Source organism: Lissotriton helveticus, chromosome 8 (genome assembly GCF_964261635.1).
Source record: "Lissotriton helveticus chromosome 8, aLisHel1.1, whole genome shotgun sequence".
Taxonomy (NCBI): Eukaryota; Metazoa; Chordata; class Amphibia; order Caudata; family Salamandridae; genus Lissotriton; species Lissotriton helveticus.
In genome coordinates, this window is record NC_136069.1 from 74,120,393 (window position 1) to 74,143,750 (window position 23,358).

Sequence of the window (23,358 nt, forward strand, 5' to 3'; positions counted from 1 at the left end):
GATGTTCTTCTCTGCTCTGGCCAAGAGGTTACTACAACAAGTCTACTAAATGATGTGTCATAGGTCAACCGATCTTTGTTTCACTGTTTTACATTGAGTAATTCGTTGCTGCTAGCTTAGATGAATAAAGATTTATCAAAGAGTCTGTGCATAGCGTCCTTGAATCTAGTAAAATCATAAAGCAGGGGATCATCTTCTTCTACTAGTGATATGGACCAGGCTGCTGTGGTTCCCCGAGATAATTGATAACAAAGGCCACCTTGGCTGCATCACTGGGAAATGCTGTAGGACGGCACAGAAATTGCAAATTACACTGAGTTATAAAATCTCTAACCTTGGTTGTATCACCATAGAATCTTCCGGCGGGGCCAAGGGAACCGGCGTGGGAGTTGTGTGGTCATATTAATTGTAGCACTTAATTTGGCTGTAGTAGGCGGAAATTTGAACATAGGGGGCTGCATGAAGGGTTTAGTTCCATCCCTTTGGGTTCTCTCTGGGTTATTATCTTTGTAATTTGAGTCGCAAATCCTGGTTGTCTATCCTAAGGGAGGAGACTTCCTGCTGTAGGCCAGTTAGTAGTCTGGTTAAATCTGACAGGGCAACCTCAGCCTCTTCTGTTAAGGCTTGTGCTAAAGCGTCTAGGGAACCCCCTTGCACATTCATCGTCCAGGCAGCCCTGTTTACTTGCGACTTGGCTTAATGTAAGGATGTGGCGTGACCACTCACCTGAAATCTCAGGATGTCTGCAGAAGCGATGAATGACGAATGCTCGCAATACCTCTTTGATGCGGCGACTAGAACGCGGTCACACTCGCAGATCTTCCAAAAGGGAAGAGTTAGTGGATGAGAAAGAAGAGAAAAGAAAAACACTGCTTCTTCACTCAGCCTGGTCCAGCCGGGCACCACGTCTTGAGTCTCTGCGGAATCAACAGCGTTTGTTTGTGTAATACTCTGATGATAAAAATAGTAAGGATGAGTACAGTTACATTTCTCTGCACACATATACACTCACAAGTTTAGATATATCAATGTAATCTAATAAACGTGCATTCGCCTTATGCAAGGACCACTTGCAGCCTCTTAATAGCTCAACCAAAGGGGTGGTAGGTATGAATATAGTATGATTTCTCTTTATAGTATACTTTGTGCTTTTGTTTTAAAGTATAGTCTCTTTTTCCAACAGGAGTAAGTATTTCAAAATAAAAGATTATAAGGAAAACCAAAATATGGTAGAACTGAACAATAAAAGGGCTAAAGAATAAGTCACCAATCATAACATGCACTTGTGTTTCAAGAACAGATATCATCATTCATAATGTGCACTAGAGTTTCCAATTTCTCAACTTGTCACAGGAAAGTACAGCACATTATGCCACAATACTAACAATAAGAAATACAGAGTACAAACACTGTTTATTAATTCCTAAAGGGCGATAAGCGCACTAAAAGTCTTAGTTTTCTTGTTCCTAAATAGTCTCGTATTAAGTCGTTAGATAGAAACCAAGAAACGTGCCTTCAAAAACAATGTTGCCACTTCAGAGAGTCAGTGGTTAATGTTCTACCCCGAGCACTAAAGACGTAGCCAAGGGCGAGGTCAAGAAGTCACAGACATGATGAAAAGACAAGCGGACGAAACTTGCAGCTCTTAGCTTGTCCGACTCACAAAGAATCCTCTTGAAAGCCTAATCGAAGAAGTCGGATCAGGCGTTGGCACTTGACAGCCAGAGAGATGCAGGACTTCAACAGGACAGGTGCTTGTAAATATGAGGCAAACCACACCTCTCCACATGAGGCAAACCACGCCCCTCCACATGCACTTCACAAGGCTTGCTACACCCACGAATATCACGGTTGGCTATCACATGTCATAACGAAGGCAGTGGAACAAGCATTGCTACAATTAAACAATCATTGGCATTTATAGGTTGGATTAAACAAGCATTGCTACAATCAATAGATTCCTGCAGTAGTGAATGTAGAAGCAGTGTTTAAAACCATATAAAGGATAATAAACATGGGCAAGTGGGTGGGTACAAATGAGACATGGTGGGACATGGAACCGGAGCTGTTCCCTGACACTGTTTCCATGATACCTGAAGGATCAAGGGTTATCATGTTCGATAGTTGGCAGAAACTATTTGCTCCTTGGTAAAGTTAGGGGCTTATGGTAGCCCTGTGAGCTAGCTGGTCTTAAGGCTGACATATCCTTTGGGGGTGTCTGGAATCAGTCTGGACACCAATCCCTTAGTTTATGTTGTCTAAACGCACAGATCCTATGTAGTATTAGAACTACACAACAGCTTCTGCCACCTCATGGATCCACAAGTGCGATATTTTGTAAAAGACTAGCCAAAACCCAAGCTGATTTTGGTTTATTCTGATGTTTATTTAAACAACAGCATTCCCAACTCACTTGTTGAATGAGACTGAAATCTCCTCCAAAGAAAATCAGTCCTGTGAGAAGTACGAACATGTTATGTCATCTTGAATTGGCCCATAAAAACTGACCAAGTGAGTAAGAACAGAATTTGAACAGAGCACCACCACTATACACCAGTTATAAGGTCCATATTCTCTGTGGTTCCTTATCAGTTGTGTTCAGTAGTATACCTTAATAAGTATACAGAAAAAGACTGTGGAAAGTTCCAAATTCTTTAATTGTTCACAACTCTCCAAAGACAAACTTGTGTTGGTTCTTTAAGATTTTTGGAAACCATTAAAATTAAGGGCTAGTGACTCCCTGTTTCTCAAACCAAGGCATATTACAACTGTGTTGCGCTGGACTGAATTTTCTTTCTTTGAATGAGAAATATACCATTGCGTGGTGCCGCTTATTCTATCAACTACCATACGGCTGAGCCTTGAAAAAGTCGCATTCGACGAAACACGTGTCGGCTGTGTGCTCAAGCTGAATTGTGAACAATTAAAGAATTCAGAACTTTCCAGTGTCTTTTTCTGTATACTCATTGACGTATACTGCTGAATATAACTGATAAGGAACCACAGAGAATATGGACCTTATAACTGGTGTATAGTGGTGGTGCTCTGGACAAATTCTGTTCAGATTTATATGTGTGACTGGTTCATATATGTGACACTATTTTGGTGATATAGTGTCCCCCGTTCCATTGAGCATGCCTAACCAACAATAGTACATTTTGAATTTTTCCTGAATAACTTGTATGTGCTAATAATCTAATTCCATTGTCATCTCCTTTTCTGACCAAGTGAATGACCTGACCGTAAAGTTTCAAGCTGACCCTAATACATCTAGCTTTGGGATCTCACATAACTTGTATAATTTCCCCCCCAAATTTATTAGTAAAAAGAATTGCAACCCCTCGAACTGCAGCACTAGCTGATGCAAGAAATGCCCGAGATATACATCGTGGCATCCGTAGACCTTTGGCTGAAGCTTTCAGATGGGTCTCCTGAAGTAGGATCACCTGCGCCTTTGATTCTATTAGCCATGCTATTACAGATCTGAATTTATTCTGATTATCAAAGCCATTAGTGTTGCAAGAAACTATTCTGATCACATTTATTACAAATTATTACAATGAACGCCCTGATCACCATAGCGCACCCTGATGAAAACTAGAATGAAAGATACCATCAGTTCCCAAGATTTTAACCATCCTGCTTGAGTTGAGCAATCCTGTTTTTTTAGCCCATTTACTTCCCCCCAATCACTCCCCAATCCCCTTACCCACACACCCCGTGATCCGGATTTACCTTCCTCCAGCGAGGGGACCCTCCATGACTGGGGTCCCTGGGAAGGCACACACCCTTCCACCCAAGTGCCCTTCTACACCCATTCAATTCCCACCCGTGCTTTACCCCAGACCCTGAATAGGGGCGCTGTGACTTGGCGCGTAGAGCAGTCAAGTGGGTTGCTGGCGACCATATGGTAAAGCACTGACAGAAAAACCTTCACAAACTCATCACTGAACAAGAAATAAAGGAAGAAAGTAAGAAGAGAAGAGACAACAATGAAGGGAGCCTAGAGACGTATTTGGCAATACTATCCCCTGTTCCCCCGGCTTTGTGCTGTAGAGACTGAAGAAACGTCGAAGCCAATTCAGTTGACTGAAAGATGTGTGCCCTCCACTTGTATAGAACTTTCAGCTATGACTGTTAAATGATGCCCATGGGGGCACCAAGCTGCTGAAAACAATTATTATCGTCTCTAAATTCCTTCCAATGCTCTGCTGAAAACGAGGACGTGTGAGAATAACTTAAACAAAAAGTTTTCTATGGTCTGCTATGCCTTATCTCAAAAAGTACATGCCACAATCGGCTCCTTAACTCTGAAGTCACCAACGTTTACAATGATAATTCGAGGGCACTTGGCATTAGAATACTGGACTGCTGGAACATGATGAGCCCATGTAAACGTGAGGTCGATCTTCTGAGCTGCTACTTCGGAACATACATATATGGAAAAAAGATCTGATACAACAGCTGCTACCAATTGGCCATTTTCATGCCTCTCAGGCACTCCTGTTATATGTAAATTAGATCTTCGTGATTTGTTTATCGCATCATTGATCTTGATTTGGAGCTCTGCCACCTCGATTTGTAATTTAGTCACCTGAACCATTCAACATGGTAAGCTGTCTCAAAATCTGAAATCCAGCGCTCTGCGCTGCCGATGCGTGACAAGAGCTTTTTGATCTGTGATTGGATTGCGCACAGCTGTGACTCGGTTTTCATATGTGCAGGTTCTTGAGATCTTTTTTAGTTCAGTCAAAATCTGTTGTAGCAGGACATTAGTAGAATCTTATTGTACATCAATGTTTCCCGCATTTTTAATTTGAGGTAAAGTATGAAGTGGTAACCTCCTGCTTAGTACTTCGACCGATGTTGAGGCCTCAATCATAGCTTCCAGACCAGTTGTGAATAAGGAGGAATTCACTGCTATGCTGGTAGTCGTCTCACCAAGAGATAATTCTCCCTGCGTCTCAGAGCTCACAATTTCCTTGCATGCTATAGAGCTAGTGGATTTACGCTGTTCCTTCACGTTATAATTTGTAATTAGGGGATATGGTGACAGCTGCTTGCCTCCAGAGGGCCCCCGGCGAAATTGCTTCATATACTGCTCTGGTACTCATGTCCATACTTTGAGGAGAAGCAGGGGGTGGGGTTCTATGACATTACTAATATCCATGACAACCTACAGGAAAGTTAAGTCAATGAAAGATCATTTAGTAGGGAGTAGATTTCCAGTATTTAGGAAAAAATGGCTACTATCAAGTAATATGCATCAGAGTGCAAAAATGTTTAACCAGCAAACACAATGCCATGTGGTCTGAATAGGCCCAGTTAGAAACACTGCAATTTCACATGCTCATGTTTCTTAAGTTGCCTTCTTGCTTAAACATGGTGACATTTGACACATAATAGCATGCATGTCTATGCAGGCTAACATTCTCTGAAACTGCATTGCTTACATTTCCACTTCGAAGGCACACTATCACAACACCTTTAACGTTCAGTAAAAGGGGAAAAGTTCACTGAGCAAATGCTGTAGTTATTATTGTCTGGTAGGCAACAGAGCTATCATACAAAAAAAAAACAATTGCGGCCTGACTGGGACCTGGACATGGTGGCATGGGTGCTATTTACTATATACCTTGACTAGATTAGAGGAGCACTCCGCTGAGACTGTGAGGTCGCTGCATGCCAGAAATCCAGCCCAGCTGATCTCGGTTTACCTCTGCGAGGAGAGATGGCTGCTCTACACCAAGACAAGCACCCTATGATACTTACCCACAGGTACTGGGGAGTTAGATCACTCGGCAGAGATTCTGGCAGATCGCCCATCCTAGGAAACCTAGGTTAGGAAGCGCTAGGTAGGAGTAAACTATACATAGTACGTATATGCCAACATATTTCACTGCTCCACCACAATGGTGGAACTGTTAATCTTTTTCACTATTTTCATAATGTTAATTACATTATTCTGTTTCCTTCTATTGATTATTGCAGTGCATGTATTTTTCTCAAGAATCACACTGCTTCAATAAATATTGAAACTGCAGGTTGTGCATTTCTTTGGGTATACATGATCAACTTTTCAAGTATACATTTTATAATATTCACAGAAAAAAAGAAAATATAACATTGTTTGTGCAAATTAGTACATGGATAATATCTAGGGTCGAGCAGGGATTGGTGTCCGGCTAAGAAAACAAAGGGAATATTTCACTATGCCGGTACAAAAATCGAACAATAAAAATCTTTCCTAACTCTTATTAGAAGTCTGCAAATAGTTAGTGGATATTGTCCCGGGGTGGAGATTTAAATAATATTTAACACTTAATTTTTGACTTTCTGCCCTCATCCTCTCTTCTTTGGCTCACTCTAGCAATAAAGCTTGTACTTGCTTTCGGACATGGACTGCCCACGGCGTTCTATCTAAAAACATATTGCCCAATCCAATAGCTTCCAGTGATTTTTTAACATACGCTATCCAGGGGATCCAAAGACCCTCATTACAAGCTGAACAGTCTAAGTCAGGAAATCTAAATGTAGTTCACTGTGGCACATGAAACCAGAGGTTGATACAGGGGCTGAGAAGACTCTCCTACAAAATCTAATTTTTTCCCTTTGGAGGGTATTCAAGTAGCCCAGACCCCATATGCCTGCCCCATACGTTGCTAGAGGGACACACTGTGCAAAATATATTTGCAAACGGTGAAGGAAGACTAAGCAGAGACCCAACAGCCCTAGATAACTTGGTCCTGCTTTGTACAGTATGATCAGACCATGTCCTGGACTACCTAAAAGTGACCCCAGATAAGAGAAGGAGATAAAGCATAACATATTGTTATAGTATATTTATGCCACCGAGAATGTAGAAAGGATTTATCCAGTGGCACGCCACTTCAATGATTACAATTAACTATGTTCAATAACAATAGGAGAGGTAGGGAGAATGAGGCACTCTCTTAGTCCCCGGTTAGTTATACAAAAACAAGAAAAGAGAGGTCAGATCAAACACTTGATCAGTCTAAGCGTAAACTATACAGACCACAGTTCAAGGAGTCAACACAAGATTAGATTATCACATCCGATTTGGGTGATAAAGAAAGCCCTCACACACTGACCTAGTCAGTGTCATGCTTCATCATCGGGCCCCACCGACAGAGGCCGAATGCCTCTGCGGTGTGCTACGACGCCAGAAAGACTGCGGAGCAGGTTTTTGTGTATGGAGGGCGTGCTCTTGTTTACAGTGAAATATTAAAAGTGCCTAACAAAAGGGTATCGAAAAAATATATTTAATAAATGATCCCTGAGGCACAAAATAAAGAGTATTACGTGTCTGTATTTATATGCCAAGGTTCAAGGTTGGTAAAATACAGAATATACTCAATTCCTTCCAGTCAACATGTTTCAGCCATAAGGGTGGTATATTACCGTGGCATTCATCAGGACTATACCCCGGCGGTATGGGCTCTCTAATCACCCACCCTGACCTGGGGACGTGAAAGTGAAAAAATAAGAAGTGAAAAAAGTGCATAAAAATTAGTGGAAGAGTAAAATACTCGATTCCAAAAAATACTCCGTAAATTTGGAGTGTCACTGCACTTTCAAAAGGGGCGCTACTAGCACCATGGGTCTCGGGAGGGGGTCGGAGCGACCTGGCACATCGCCCTCAGCGCTCCCGACCCGCTGGTCAACCTAGTTGTGACCTCCAAACCGGACCCCCGGCCACAGAAGAGTGATATGAAACAATTGTTGGAACAGAATGGACCCTAGTACATCCTATCAGGAAAGAAAATTGGGCCTAATTTAGGTTCTGTGTGCCTATCCCCCTCCATGACCGACCACCCACCCAGTAAGTAAGTAAGTAAGTAACTACATTTTTATTGTTTGGTCAATTAAAACCGTAACAATATAAAATACATATCTATACATGAGAAAAAACAGAATTAAAAGAGAATAAACGATAAATCCGCTTTATTTCAATTAGAAACTCATAAAATTTCATTGGTAAAAATCATTTGCCAAGTTCTCGTCCATTTTTCTCTGCCAGAGTGCCAACCCTGTTAACAAAACGTTCAAAAACTTTAAGGAATTTGATCAATTTGCAATTCAGTTGTGGGTCTGATGGATTGGGACACGCAATTATTGTGGCTCTACAGGACCTGAAGCTTCTAGCGTTGAAACTTTGTCTGAGCAAGGAGGCTCATTCGTTGTAGAATGTATTGCATATACAAATTACACGAATAAAGTCTTCTTTGTGGTAGCCACAGAGCCGACATGATTTGGGTCCTCTATGCACCCAGGTTGGCTGGACCGCTATTGATGGTATTTTTTCGAAGCGTATTGCCATTAATTGCTTTTTCAAGTAAATTGAAAATGTCATGTTCAAATACAGAGCAGGTGCAAGTGACTTATAATTATTAATCACCATCCAAGCGTGCGACCTTAACCTGAATATATTTTTGTCAATTTGCAATGAATGAATTTTTGCTGCTTTATTTATTGCTTGTTTGAAGGACTGGTATGGCAGAGTTTTGTTCCATAAGTAATTCATTTCATTTCATAAAGCTTTATTCGGTACATATCAAACGATGACCATAAAAGCGCATGATAATAGCATACAAATATTTACAAAATACAAAATTACAGGGGTCATTATTACATCTAGACATATGTTAAAACAATTAAAACATCATACTTTTCCTCGCACAAATTGATTTAAGAAGGTAGGCAGCAGTAATAAAACAAACGTCGGGTGATGCATATTAAAAAGCAGTTTCATAGAATCATGCACGGTGCGAACTCGATATTTTACAAAAATTGGTTTTAAAAAAGCTATGCGTAGGTTTCTGTACAAATTACATATCAAAAGAAAATGCAAGGTGCATTGTACTGAGGTATCATCACACGGGCAGGGGCCAACCTGATGTTTATTAGGAGACGGAAAGGCCACCAGGTTGTGTACAATCCCAAGCCTCAGTCTGGTTAGAATAAACCGATGGGACGCTCTGGTCACTTGACTTAAATAGATTTGGTAGCCTTCATTTCCCACAAATTTGTTGTAAAACATCCAGGTGGATAGTTGGCCAATACTACTCTTCCGCCTCTCTGCCCTGTAATTCATAAATGTATTCCTCATTTCCTGTTTTGACAATGCTGTAGCAGCATAGCTGTCAGCAACTATATTAATGCCATAGATTTCCTGGAAACTACAGATAATATATTTTAACCACGGGATCTTGAGGTGATTATCAACAGAGAGAGAGTCATTGATTACTGCTCTGTTCAGGACTGTCTCGTCCTTCTGCCAGATCGAACGCCATAGCATTGGCGGCCTTAAAGATATCAGATCTGACAGATAGTTGATCCCTAGCTCTCTGTGGGTTAAATCATTTGGGGCAGATTTTGGTAGACACAAGAGTTTTTTGAGAAAAAGATTTTCCTCAACTTGCAGGCTACTATTGGAGACGTGTCCCCACGCCCCAGCCCCATAAAGGGCGATAGACACGCATCGCGATTGATAAATCTGTAGCATGTCCCTAATGCGTCTATCCCCTATTTTAGTCGCAAATTTGAAATACCCCATGGGCACTTTTTACCATCTTAGCCCGCACATTGGTAATTTCATGGGCCCAGGTACAGTCCTTTGCAAATATAACTCCCAGGTAACAAAATTTGTCAACTTGGTGGACCTTGTGCCCATCAATAAAATAAGTATGGGGTCTCCTGCGACTGACCCCAAAGGTCATGGTATAAGTTTTAGTTTTATTTATGAGTAATTTCCTATCCTTGATAAAAGTGGAGAACCTGTCCATCAAACGTTGAAGCCCCATTGGTGTCCTTGACAGTAACACGGCATCGTCCGCGTATAACAATATCGGTACGTCAAGGCCATTGACCTTTGGGGCATCAGCACTAATTGTTTTTAAAACTGCATCAACCTCGTTTATAAAAAGGGTAAAAAGCAGGGGGGCGAGTACACAGCCTTGTCTTATCCCACACCTAACCTTAAACTTAGGGGTACACTCCCCATTTGTACCATACCGTACACTAGTGCGAAGGTTATCATATAGTCGAGCTAGAAAAAAGACAATACCTTCTGGTGCACCCATTTCTAACAACTTCCCCCAGATTGGGACACGCGATTATTGTGGGTCTACTGGACCTGAAGCTTCTAGAGTTGAAACTTTGTCTGAGCAAGGAGGCTCATTCGTTGTAGAATGTATTCCATATACAAATTACATGAATAAAGTCTTCTTTGTGGTAGCCACAGAGCCGACATGATTTGGGTCCTCTATGCACCCAGGTTGGCTGGACCGCTATTGATGGTATTTTTTCGAAGCGTATTGCCATTAATTGCTTTTTCAAGTAAATTGAAAATGTCATGTTCAAATACAGAACAGGTGCAAGTGACTTATAATTATTAATCACCATCCAAGCGTGCGACCTTAACCTGAATATATTTTTGTCAATTTGCAATGAATGAATTTTTGCTGCTTTATTTATTGCTTGTTTGAAGGACTGGTATGGCAGATTTTTGTTCCATAAGTCATTTGTACAAGTTATTGACAGAGATTTACATAAGTATTGATTATAAGGCGATTTTCTATCATCATCTACTTCGGTCCAATGGGCTTCGTTGATTGGTGATGTGGCTGCATTCAGTTTCAGCTGATACCAGAGCTTTAGTGTGGAATACATTCTCCCTATAATTTCATTTGTTATGCCGAATTCAAGACGAACCTGTGCCGGAGAGGCTGACCGGTGTAGCTGAAACACTTTTTTATAGGTAGAAACTATTAGTTAGTTTCAAATCTCTGAGTCTTTACCATGAAAAGCAGCACTGGCGTATGTTATCGTAGGGAGGATTTTCGCCGTCATCACAGCTAGCGGACCCTTCAACTTTTTTGCCAGTTGACTGAAGGCGAATATGAGAGCACTGGTTCTCTGAGTTATGTACTTTTTTTTGCTCGATATGATTTTGTAAGTTGTCAATATAGAATCCTAAGTACTTATAGTTTTTAACTTCCTCAAATTGGTTGCCATTGAGCCAGATGGTCTGCTTTCGTCTCTGCTGACTGCCAATCACCATTGTTTTAGTTTTTGATGTATTTATTTCTAGATTATTCGCTGAAATGTAATCTGACATTTCATTTCAAACTCTTTGAAGACCAATCTTTGTTAGACTCATTAGCACCACATCGTCAGCATACAAGAGGTGTGTGAGTACTAGCTTTCCGAGTTTCGGTGGATGAGAATTAGTGCAGTCCAGCCTCAGTGCAAGATCGGACATGAACAAATTAAAAAGATGTGGGGCCAATACAAACCCTTGTTTGAGGCCTTTAGTCGTAATCAGCTTTCTTGATAATCTGAAGCCATCTCCTATCTTAATTCTTATCCATGTATTGGAGTAGAATTGCAGTATTCCTTTTAGTAACCTTTCAGGTAAGTTCCAAGCTTGCAGTTTTTTCCAAATTAGGTGACGATCAACGCTGTCAAATGCTGACTTTTAAGTCCATGAAGCAGAGGTAAAGTTGTTGTTTGCTCTGCTTGCATTTGCTAGCGATTAGAGATAAAGCTAAGATGTTCGATATCGTCCCTATTCCTTGCCTGAAGCCTGGCTGATTTGCTGGAATAAGATTGAGGGTGTCTGACCAGTCCTTCAGGTCTCCTAAAATGAGTGTGGCGTAATATTTGGCTTCAACGTCTAGGAGGGCGATTAAACTGTAGTTTGATGGATTCGTTCTATCTCCTCCTTTAAAAATAGGTGTCAGTATCGAGCCTTGCCAATTGGGTGGAATGCAATTTAGTAGCTCTATTGCTTTGTATAGCTCAAATAAATGCTTGCCCCAGAAGGATGTGTCATGCTTAAAAATAGCTTGTGGGATTCCGTTAGGCCCTGGAGCACCGTCACCTCTACCTTTTTTAATTATGCGTTTTACTCCTTCGGTTAGCATAGAGGACTGACTTGTCATTATATTTGGGGAACAAGTCCACCCACCCAATTTAGTTTTCAGCGGTATGATGGGCGAATCGCTCAAGACGGTTTTGCTGTTGCAGTTGACACGCCGGTGAGGGTGGGTGGACGATGGGAGGGCGGAGGGAGGGTGGAACAGCTTCTTTTCTTTTATATGGTTCTACACACTATGCAACCATACTGGGCAGTTGGGTAAGCTGGTAATAAATGCGACCACTGGGCACCCTTGCCGTTGGTTAGTGATTGTACAATATTCATACTATGCTATTGCCCTTGTTGGATCATCGCATGTTGTATGATTTTGCTACTGCCCACACAAAATTGAAGAGCAATTTATAGTTTTGATTGATTATTATGTAAGCTGTTTGTGGTAAAAACAATAAACATATTTACAAAAAAAAAAAAGATGGGCGAACCGCTGTCAAATCTCTGCTAACCTCAGCGCTCCTATTCTACTTTGTCGACAGAGTATTATTGTAAAAGCAGCTGACTGAGGTGTTGCAGCCATGACTCCACCTAGACAATTTTGACTTAGGTTTCTGTCTGCATCTTCATGGCAGTTAACACTCCACACCTGAGCTAGCGGACTTTAAATTATAAAAGGCTCAAACACAGCCACCCTATCTTATTCAATCACTCAATCACTTTGGTTTTATGTTGCTCGATATGGATGAGAAGCCACACTGACCACAACAAACTCGTAAGTAAAAAAACATTTGCTTTGTATTTGAGATGGATCCTTCTTTCATGTTTGTTTTAGGTGTAATTTAATTTCAGTTTAAATTACTATACTTTATATCCATGTTTGGCTCTATACAACGCCATTTTTTTTGCAAATTAATTTTGTAAATGTGATTTTTTTTAAAAACGTTTTGAAACAATATTGTATTCAGTCACAATTTCTTTACTGTGAAGTTTTAAGGTGATTTACAGTTGCCTTTTCACCAATGTTCAAAATGAAAAATAAAAAATTGAAAGTTTTTTTAATGTAAATATTTAAAAATTAACTTGTAAAAAAAACTCCCCTTAACATACATTTACACTTGACAACATACTGTATATAAATTTGCAATGCAATGTTATATATTGTTGAACATATTATATAAGCCAAAAATCGATAAGCCAATAGAATGAATAAAAACTAATTTAGCAAAACCAAAGGGGATGATAGACGGAGTGTTGAACACTGCAAGCACTCACCCCCAGTCAACTGATCTAGGTTTAATCCATCATCATTCCTTAGCTCACTCTGCCACCCCAATTCAGACATGGCCATATGCAAATCAGTCTGACCCTGTGCATCATGGAACCAGTCCAGGCCAAACTGCCAAGCCATGTCTTCCCTGGTTCGGAAACAAGCATCCTGGGACTGGTTTCTGGCTAATCAGCCATCATCAACCAGGCTAGCTTGAATGCAGCGGCAAAGTGAGCAAGGGACCCACGTCTGGGCATACCCTGCCAAACTTAGGGCGAAAAAAGCGAATTTAGCCAACAAAACAATATCATTAATAATATCCCCAGCTTTTTAGTCATTCTTGCTTGCATACCTATAATGTTTAATTGTTTAGAAAATGTATAGTGTGAACAGAAGTCATGATGCTACGATGTCAGAGTCTTAAAAGCGACCCTTCTACCTAGACCTGCATCTACGATTTGATAGAGATAGATTACTATTCTTTAAAATCAACATCTTGGGGCACATTTCGATGTCGGGTGGAAAGCCTCCTCCCACCAGTAGGAATTGCCTCGAGAGTGTTGGTGCCTGTTAGACCTGTCAGCCTTTTGGGTGGTCTACCTTAATTTTTTTTACGCAATCCCTTTCTGCCTCCCATTATTTTTGTCCACCAGTCCTATTTTTTTTGTGTGGCTTTAGGTCTCTGGGTGCCCCCCACTACTATTCAGTGCGTGCTGAGGTACAGGTGCGCCTTCTTAAAATGGTGGATGAGTTCCTAAGATGGATGCCTGTCAGGAATTACCTCAGAGCTTGTGGGCCATAGGATAACATTGGAGGGTTCCAGAACCTTCCAGGCCATTCTAGTGACCAGGGCTCAGGCTATATAAGGGTGGACACTGGGCGGCTATTTTGTCACTACTGGGCCTGCTGGAGTTAAGACAACTGCGTCTGGGGGATTGTGTCATGGGCTACTCCGATGGTTCCTAGGGGCTGCGAGATAGTCATGGGTGCTGCCCTCCTCCCTGTTGATCTGACCCTGCCTATGTGAGAAGAACTGTGTACCTTACAAACCAGTGTGACCATTCGTCAAGAAAACGTATTCAACCCAACCGCCGGTGAGCGCGGTCTTCCCCAACCCCAGAGACCTTGGCAGTGGACCCCAAGAGCATCAAGTAACAGGGGACTTTGGTTAAGATTTCTGAGGTGAAGAGTGATCTCGACCTCTGCCCTTGCCTGCTTCGACCGGGTTGAGGTGTACTTTTGTGCCAGAACCGTGGGCAGCCAAGAAGTCTCAGCGCTTTGTGTTCCAGGCCCACCCCCTTCCCCGCCTTTCTGACCTTTCTGAGGCGTCGAGGTGCAGGGGCTGACTAGCGTTGCTGTGTCGCTGACCTGGGTGCTGAGAGGAGCCGAGCGATCCCAGGCGGTGGCGTGAGAAGGGCGGAGTAACGTGAAGATGCGCGGAAGACGCTGGGCGGGGCCGCTGAACTACCGACCCCCTCTCGCCGAGCACGCCGCCTCACGCAGTTCAAGCCGGGTCTCCGCGGGGAGGCAGAGGCTGAAGCGGCCCTAGGGCGCCCAGCGCCTTGGTGAACGGGAGTGAGCGCACGGAGGCCCGTCGGAGGAGGGAAACATCCTTTACAATGCAACGTTTACCATGCAGTGCTATTACAACGCAGGTTTTACAACAAAAACCATTACAACGCATTGCGCTGGGGGGCGCTCTAGGATAGGGAATAGATTTAATTTACTATCCAACACCTTCCCTAGTTTCCACGGGGACTGGAGTTGGAATAGTAAATTAAACTATTCACTATCCAGCACCCCAAAGCGCTATGCGTAGTAATGGTATGCATTGTAAAAACTGCGTTGTAACAGCATGTGTGGTAAAAGCATGCGTTGTAACGTCATACATCCGTCGGAGGAGGCCTTCGCATCTCCGCTCAGCTGCTACCCCCGCCTCAGGTGAAGGGGTGAAGAACCTGAGCAGGCGGACGGGGGAAGAGCGGCCTAGTCAACTTGCTTCCTCCAAAGGAATAACGAGGGCACCATTCGGGCGCACAGGTATCTGAGGGAAGGTTCAGAGGAGGGAGGAGCAGCAAGGGACAAGTCTACAAGTAAGGGGGTAAACTAAGGAGATTGGGGGTGCCACAAGTTTGCCCTAAGCAAGTTCCACCCTCCAGTATATCATGACTGATGGAAATTGAAGAGTAGGCCTAGACTCTAAACTTGTCATATTCTTCCTTTAAATATATAATCATTCTGACTCAAAAGCTGGTTAAGCTAAATGTACTTATTAATATGTTCCTATAGATTTATGGATGATGAATATTGCCGGTTATTTGCTTAAGTGAATGTATTCAGAAACCTAAAGCTGACTATCAAAAGGAAGTGTGTTGTAAAATTCAATTAGTGTGACTAACTCTCCAAGTGAATTGCTGAAAGACCTATTCTAGTTACAATGAAACTTACATTCATGTTACTGCCTCAATGAGTGGGCAGGGCTAACCTTAGAGTCCCTGGGAGACAGTGAGATGGTTCCTAAGGTCCATGTGCCTCCAAATACCATCACGTATAGGCAATGGGTCACCATCAATGGCCAGAGGGGGGAGGCTCTGAGGGACACAGGTGCCAGCATGACCATGGTGAGAAAACAGCTGGTGTCCCCAGAGCAGGTGATTCCCAATGTACTCCACCCAGCTGTGATGGCCGACGGCAGAGTGGGCCACTATCCTGTGGCTGAGATTCCCTTTGAGTGGGGAGGGGTCACAAGCCTTCTACGAGTTGCGGTGAGCCCTGCTGTGCCAGTCGATTGTCTGTTAGGAAATGACCTTGAGCACAATGCTTGGAAAGAGGTAGAGTTCCAAACACATACGAAGATGCTGGGATCACCTGATTGGACCTGTGCAAGCACGCGGTCCGCGACTGCCCGAAGGGGGAGTTGGCAAGGGCTGGAGCCTGGAACAAAGGCACAGCCAGCTGCCAATAAGGGGAAGATCCGGGGACGAGGAAAACCCGCCTCGTCGTCCCCACCCCGTGAGATGGATGGGACACATGAGGTGGTGGACTCGGAGTCCACGGAGGGGGATGTTGTCTGCCTGGAGGACTTACCTATCCCTGCGGAGTGGCAAGTGGAGGGAGGACCTATCAGGGAGGAGTTTTGTCAAGGGCAGAAGGAGTGCCCTACCCTTGAGGGTCTGAGCCGACAGGTCGAAGCCCAGGCAGCAGGTAACATTTCAGGGAACTTTCATATTTACTGGGAGGATGGCCTCCTCTACAGTGAACCCAAGTCTCCGGTGCACGGTTCGTCCCGGGCCTTGGTAGTTCCTCAGCGTTACCGAGCCTTTCTCTTGGAGTTGGCTCATGAAATTCCTTTGGCAGGACACCTGGGCCAAGACAAGACCTTTGCCCGGCTTGTTCCACACTTCTATTGGCTTCAGATGAGCGTTACGTCCGACACTTTTTGTAGGACGTGTGTGTCCTGTCAAGCCAGTGGGAAAACAGGGGTCAAGCTGAAGGCTCCCCTGGAACCACTGACCGTCGTTAGAACCCCCTTTGAAAGGGTGGGCATCGACATTGTTGGGCCATTAGATCCACACACTTCAGCCGGTCACAGGTTTATCCTAGTATTGGTGGATCACGCCACCCGGTACCCAGAGGCTATTCCTCTGAGGACCGTTACTGCACCTGCGGTGGCCCGGGCCCTAATGGGGATTTTTACCCAAGGAAGTTGTGTCCGACAGGGGGACCAACTTCCTGTCAGCATACATGCAAGCTAAGTGGAAGGAATGTGGAGTCACTTACAGGTTCTCTACTCCTTACCACCCCCAGACCAACGGTCTGGTGGAAAGATTTAACAAAACCCTGACAGGCATGATCAGGAGTCTGCCTGAGAGCCTGCGGAGGAAATGGGACATCCTCCTACCCTGATTTTTGTTTTCATACAGGGAAGTGCCACAGAAGGGAGTGGGCTTCAGCCCCTTTGAGCTTCTGTATGGGCACCCTGTTAGAGGACCTCTCAGCCTGGTGAAAGATGGATGGGAAAAGACCCCCCGGAGGCTTTGGAAGTGTTGTAAAATTCAATTAGTGTGACTAACTCTCCAAGTGAATTGCTGAAAGACCTATTCTAGTTAGTGAAACTTACATTCATTTTACTGCCTCAATATAATCAGATAAAGTCTCACTAATTTATGACTAACAAAGATGGTGTGGTGTCATTTTTGGTGGGTTTGCACTGGGGTGTTGTACAGTGTGTAATGCAAGCACGACACAGTCGCCTTCTAGATTTAGCCTTTCCACCCAGGACCATGCTACCCTGAATGGACCGTAAGCCCCGGGTCCAACAGTGCCCTTCTGACCGGACTCTGTCGGTTTTCATTCCGACCACCCGATTATGATGTTTGCTATCGGAACGTAAACCGTGTGGTCATTCCGAAACAGTTCCAACCAATCCACAGGAGTATTTGTGTTGGTCAAAACCGCATTGTACAACGCTATAGGCAGCATTTACGCCCTCCGGATTACGATGTCAATTTCTAACAGCCTTTCTGCGTCTGACTGTCTGACACGGAAAGGCTTTTGGAAAGTGAGTCTGCCCCTACAGTTGGAGGTCGAGGGGGTACCTAAGGTACCCCCTGTAAAATACTGCACTGTGTGGCAGGCACCATGGGGTGCCTGCGACAGGGTGCAGGGTTTTCCACTCACACCCTATTTCCACATAGGAGTTTGTGTTACAGACGTTTGTCGGGGGTAACACAAGCTTCTATTTGAAACAATGGGAATCCGACCAAAAACTGTTCGATCACATCATAACCTGGCGGTCAGAACCACTGACCGGAAGTCGTTGGTCCCGATTCTGAGTCGGTTTCAAGCGGTGGGTTTCTGCCTGACATCGTAATGAGCCCCTATATATGCAAACTATACCTAAGTCAAAATAATTTGGTCTTCATGAGTTTGTGTGGCTTAAGACATACACTTACATGACAGTGACTTTGCATGATTCACATGTATTGCACATACTAAGGGCCCAATTACAATGCAATTCGGAAATCATTCCAACCGAATCGGATCGGGAGAGTCTGACTGACCGGTTACGACGCATCCGGATGCTTCCAGACTTCAATGGGAGCCTATATTCCGACCAAATACATAGGCTCCCATTGAAGTCAGGCGTGGCTGGGAAAAATCGGGCACCCTGTGGTGGGCACCCCCTGGTGCCTGCCACACTGTGCATGGCTGGTAAGGGGAACCCATTAGTACCCCCCAGGAACGATTAGGAAGGTTCCAGGAGCAGGGGGCCAGCTACAGGTCCCCAAAGTCTGATTCCGACTGCTAATTCGAGTTGGACGGCATGATTCTGGAAGGCTGTCCAAATTCAGCATCATAATCGGTCGTTCGGAAACACTGCCCATAGAGGCGTAAGAGTCTACTCCGTATGGCTTGGTCATTCCGACTGGCGTCAGGTTTGAATTAGTATATTCCTAAAACCTAACTCGCATCGCGTCAGTCAGAAACCTTTCCGATTCGGTCGGAAAGACACATTCCCGATCCGATTTGGACAGAGCAAATGCCATTAGGAGGCCTTTCAAACCGCATCGTAATCGGCCCCTAAGTGCGTGACCGATAAAATATCTTTTTCCATAACCTATCCACTGATGTAATATTTGTGCAATATAGTTATGTAGTAACTACAAATTATATTTTACATAGTAACAGTTAAATCACATTTATCACTCATGGTTATGTCTGATGATGTAAAAAGTGAACCTGCACTACGGTCAAAGGGACACTAACTGCATATCAACCTAGGTTTAGGAAAAGAGGCTAAGCCAGGTCCCTAAATTGTAGTATCTTTTGAAAAAGCTTAGTTCACATGTTTTTAACATCCTAGTGTACACTTTTCACCCAACATGTTAAGTTTTGTAATACATATACCATGTGTAATACACATCTGTCTGTCACTGTTGTCACTCTGTTACATCTTTATGCAAAGACGTTACACCTTGTGTATCTTTATATTTGCCTGTAATCAATCTATATTGATGTAACTCTCTTTATCATATTTGCCTTCTTTTAAATAGCTATTACCTTTTTTCATATTTTAAATATCACTCAAAAAATCTTATTCTTATTGTCAAAATGCATAAACAATCAATGTTGAAGTAAATGAAAATTCAAATTTATTAAGGGTATTTTTCAAACGAAGGGGCAAAACTAAATATTTTTCCTATCACAGTCAAAATCTCAAAATTTGGGTGGCTCTGTTTGCCTTCCAAATCACTGCATATTACTCGTTTTAAAGGGGCTGTTGTCTGTCCAGGAGATGATGGGATGCAGACACCTTAACAATTTAAGGGAGGGGTGTAACTTTTTCTACATAGTTTGGGGATTTTCAGGGATCCAGGTGAGGTAGGTGGATGGAGTGTTTGGGTGGGAGTTGTAGGTTAAAAGGGGGTCCGGGGTTCACATGTGGTGATGCTTTAGGATCGGTGCAGTTGCTTGATTGAGGGTGTGGGATGTGGTGCAGGGTTCTGTGGTAGTGGTGCTGGTTTTGAGTGAGGGTGTGGATTTGGGTGTGGTGCTGGGTTCTATGGTGGTGGTGGGAGCTTGGATTTGGATGAGGGTGTGGGTTTGGGTGTGATGCTGAATAATATCCTGGTGGGGTGTTTGGATCTAGTCGAGGATGTGAGTTCGGATTTGGTACTGGGTTGTGTTGTTGGTTTTGGGAGAGTGTTTAGATTTGGATGAAGGTGTGGCTTTGGGTGTGGTGGTGGTTGGGTTGTGGAGAATGGAATGGTGGCAGGAGAATACATATATAATATGAAGGGTCCAGAGGGGGATGGGTGTCAACAGATGGACGGGAAGGTGACGGTATGTGTGAGGCAGTGGTTTCTGAGTAGGCTCTGAACCTGTCAAAAAGAGTAGGGCAGACACAGCACAGTGGATAACACTGAGGAAGGCAATTACCTGAGTCAGCTGCTGGCTGATTCCCTGGATAGTATACAACAGAGCAGTCTGCCGTACAGAGAGCCTTTGCACTAGCTCCATAGCCTCCTCACAGAGCACTGCTGGGTAGACAGGGGCAGGAGCTCAGGTGCCTGGGGCGAAGTAGACGCCAGCATTTTCTTTCAGGCTGTGTGTTGGCCCATCTCTGTGATACCAGGAGAGAGGGTGTTGATGTTACTGGTGGTGGTAGATCTATAGGTTACTACAGATGTCTTCTCCACCCCTAAATGGGGCTGACATGATGTGTAGGTTCTATGAGGTAGTGGCCTCCTGCCCAGCCCCTTCAACCTCCATGTCACTGGGTCCCTCAGTGTGTCAGTGTTACCACCTTTAGGCTCCAAGCGGCTGCCCTGTCCCCAGATTGCTCGCCAAAGTCTCCTATGATTGCTCTGGATGTACCTAAAATTGAATTGATAGCTGTGTCTGAACTGGGCTGGCGTAGTGAGCTAAAGAACGATGATGGATTCAACCCAGATCTGTGACTGGGGGTGAGTCACTGAAATGTTTCAGCACTCCGTCCATCATCTCCTTGTGTTTGCTTTATTCACGTTAAAATTGAAAATAGGCCTCAATTAATTGCAGTGTGCACTGTGCTATGTTTTATAATCTTTCCACTTAGCACCCGATTTAGAGGTTTGCAGAAGGATTGTCCTGTCACAAACATGACCAATATCCTAACTGTCTTAATAAAAGTGCAAAAAGAACAATTGATGGACAGAATGCAGAACAATGTCATACATTCAACCCAGTACAGAGATCTGGCCTAAATCCATCGTGCTTTGCTCACCCTGCCATTCCAGTTTGGATCCAGCCATATGCAAATCAGTCTTGACCCTGCGCCCAATGGTAACAGTCCAGCCGAACTACCAGGCGAGGTCCTCGCTGGACTGGAAACAAGCATCCTAGGACAAGTTTCAGGCTTTCAGCCCTCATCAGCCAGGATAGCTTGACTCCAGTGGCTTGGAGAGCACAAGACCCACGTCTGGGCATACCCATCCCACACTGGGTGACAAATGGGAAAAGACCAATCGATGGACAGAATGCAGAACAATGTCATAAATTCACCCCAGTACAGAGATCTGGGCTTAAATCCATTGTTTTTTGCTCACCATGCCATTCCAGTTTGGACCCAGCCATATGCGAATCAGTCTTGACCCTCTGACCAATGGGAACAGTCCAACCCGAACTGCCAGGCCAGGTCCTTCCTGGACTGGAAACAAGCATCCTGGGACCAGTTTTGGTCTTTCAGCCCTCATCAGCCAGTATAGCTTGACTACAGTGGCATGGAGAGCACAATGAGGATGGATTCAACACAGATGTGTGACTGGGAGTGAGAGTCTGAAAAGTTTCAGTGCTCCGTCCATCATCTCCTTGTGTTTGCTTTGTTCGCCCTAAGTTGGCAGGGTATGACCAGACGTGGGTACCTTGCTCACTTTGCCACTGGATTCAATCTAGTCTGGCTGATGAAGGATGTTACCCAGAAACGTGTCCCAGGATGCTGGATTCCGGTTCAGGGAAGACCTGGCTTGGCAGTTTGGGATGGACTATTCCCATGAGGCACAGAGTCAAGACTGATTTGCATATAGCTGGGTCTGAACTGCCCTGGCGAAGTGAGTTAAAGAATGATGGATTCAACCCAGATCTGTGACTGGGCGTGAGTGTCTGAAAAGTTTCAGTGCTCCGTCCATCATTTCCTTGTGTTTGCCCTAAGTTGGCAGGGTATGCCCAGAAATGGGTCCCTTGCTCACTTTGCCACTCGATTCAAGCTCGTCTGGCTGATGAAGGGTGTTACCCAAAAACCGGTCCCAGGATGCTTGATTGTGGTTCAGGGAAGACCTGGCTTGGCAGTTCGGGCTGTACTGTTCCCATGAGGCACAGGGTCAAAACTGATTTGCATATAGCTTGGTCTAAACTGAGGTGGCGAACACTTCAGAGAGTAACACAGTGAAAACACACCACAAAAGGACCCCGTACCAGATTAGAAAAATAGATCATGTTTTAATAAAAGAATCAAGACCAAAACAACAAATCAGTAGATATGCAGGTTAAAAGACGTTACTAAAAATAGCACCACAAAGCGTCAACAGTGGAAATCTGGTCACGCTGGACCAGGACAAAGTCAAAAGTTCAAGCCGACCTCGATGGAGTGCGGGCTGGATAGAGTGACCCAGTTAGGCCCGCTGAACAAGAGTACCTTAAATCCTGGTTTGCAGAGCTTTGCGGATTCCACACCAAGGATGCGACGTGCAGCCCAGGTGATTTTTTGGTTCCAAGGTGATGTGGAGCTGCAATCCAAGGTTTTATGTCGTCATCAAGGATCCAGTAGACGAGCGCTTGCAATGTGAGGTCCAGGGTCGAAGATGCATTGGTTTTGAGGAGCTGTGAGGCTGTGGTGCGAGAACCTGCATCGTTGTTGAGGCTGCTTAGAAATGCGATGGCCTGCGTTGGCAAAGCTTTGCAGAGGTGGCAGATGTGATGGGGCTGCGGGGTCAATAAGGAGTCCCTTGCAGAAGAGGCAATGCATTGGTTCTGAAGGCGATGCATCAAATAGCAAATGCGATGCACTAGTTCTGCTGGAGATGCGCCAGGCCACGGAGATGAGTCAGTTCTGCTGGATCCACAGATGGATTGGCAGAGCACCTTCAGTCCCACTTCCAAGGGGCAATGCCCATGACTGGGGAGGCACAACTTGTCAGGGTAGGACTCGCAGACGACAGATGAGGCAGAGCTATTGACAAGGGGAAACATCCTTTACAACGCAACTTTTACCACGCAGTGCCTTTACAACGCAACTTTTACAACGCAAACCATTACAACGCATTGCGCTGGGTGGCGCGCTAGGATAGGGAATACGTTTAATTTACTGTCCAACACCTTCCCTAGTGTCCACGGGGACTGGAGTTGGAATAGTAAATTAAACTATTCACTAACCAGCGCCCCAAAGCACTATGCGTTGTAATGGTATTCGTTGTAAATACCGCGTTGTAAAGGCATGCAATGTAAAAGTATGCGTTGTAACGTCATACATCCATTGACAAGCGATAGACATACTAATTGCATCATTTAGACATCCTGAGTGCTCCACATATACACAAAATATGCCACAGAATCTATCTATATATAGCTATATACACACAGAGTTCCTCTAAAAACTACTGAAGAGGTTTGCACTTGAGGTGTAAGTATTCTCATGAATTTCAATAGCGGACACATT

At 44.1% G+C, this 23,358-nt stretch overlaps 1 protein-coding gene across 6 annotated transcripts in view; it reads right to left on the reverse strand.

Annotated features, from left to right (window-relative positions):
* Positions 1–23,358, reverse strand: part of LOC144771467 (potassium/sodium hyperpolarization-activated cyclic nucleotide-gated channel 2-like) — a 1,987,727-nt gene that overhangs the window by 1,441,488 nt on the left and 522,881 nt on the right. The window contains exon 1 of one of the 6 annotated variants that reach the window (XM_078655899.1): positions 727–750. The exons of the other annotated variants lie outside the window; for them this stretch is intronic. The gene's annotated coding sequence lies outside the window, so the exon portion shown is untranslated. Of the gene's footprint in view, positions 1–726; positions 751–23,358 lie in introns of those variants that run through there. 6 annotated transcript variants of the gene reach the window in all.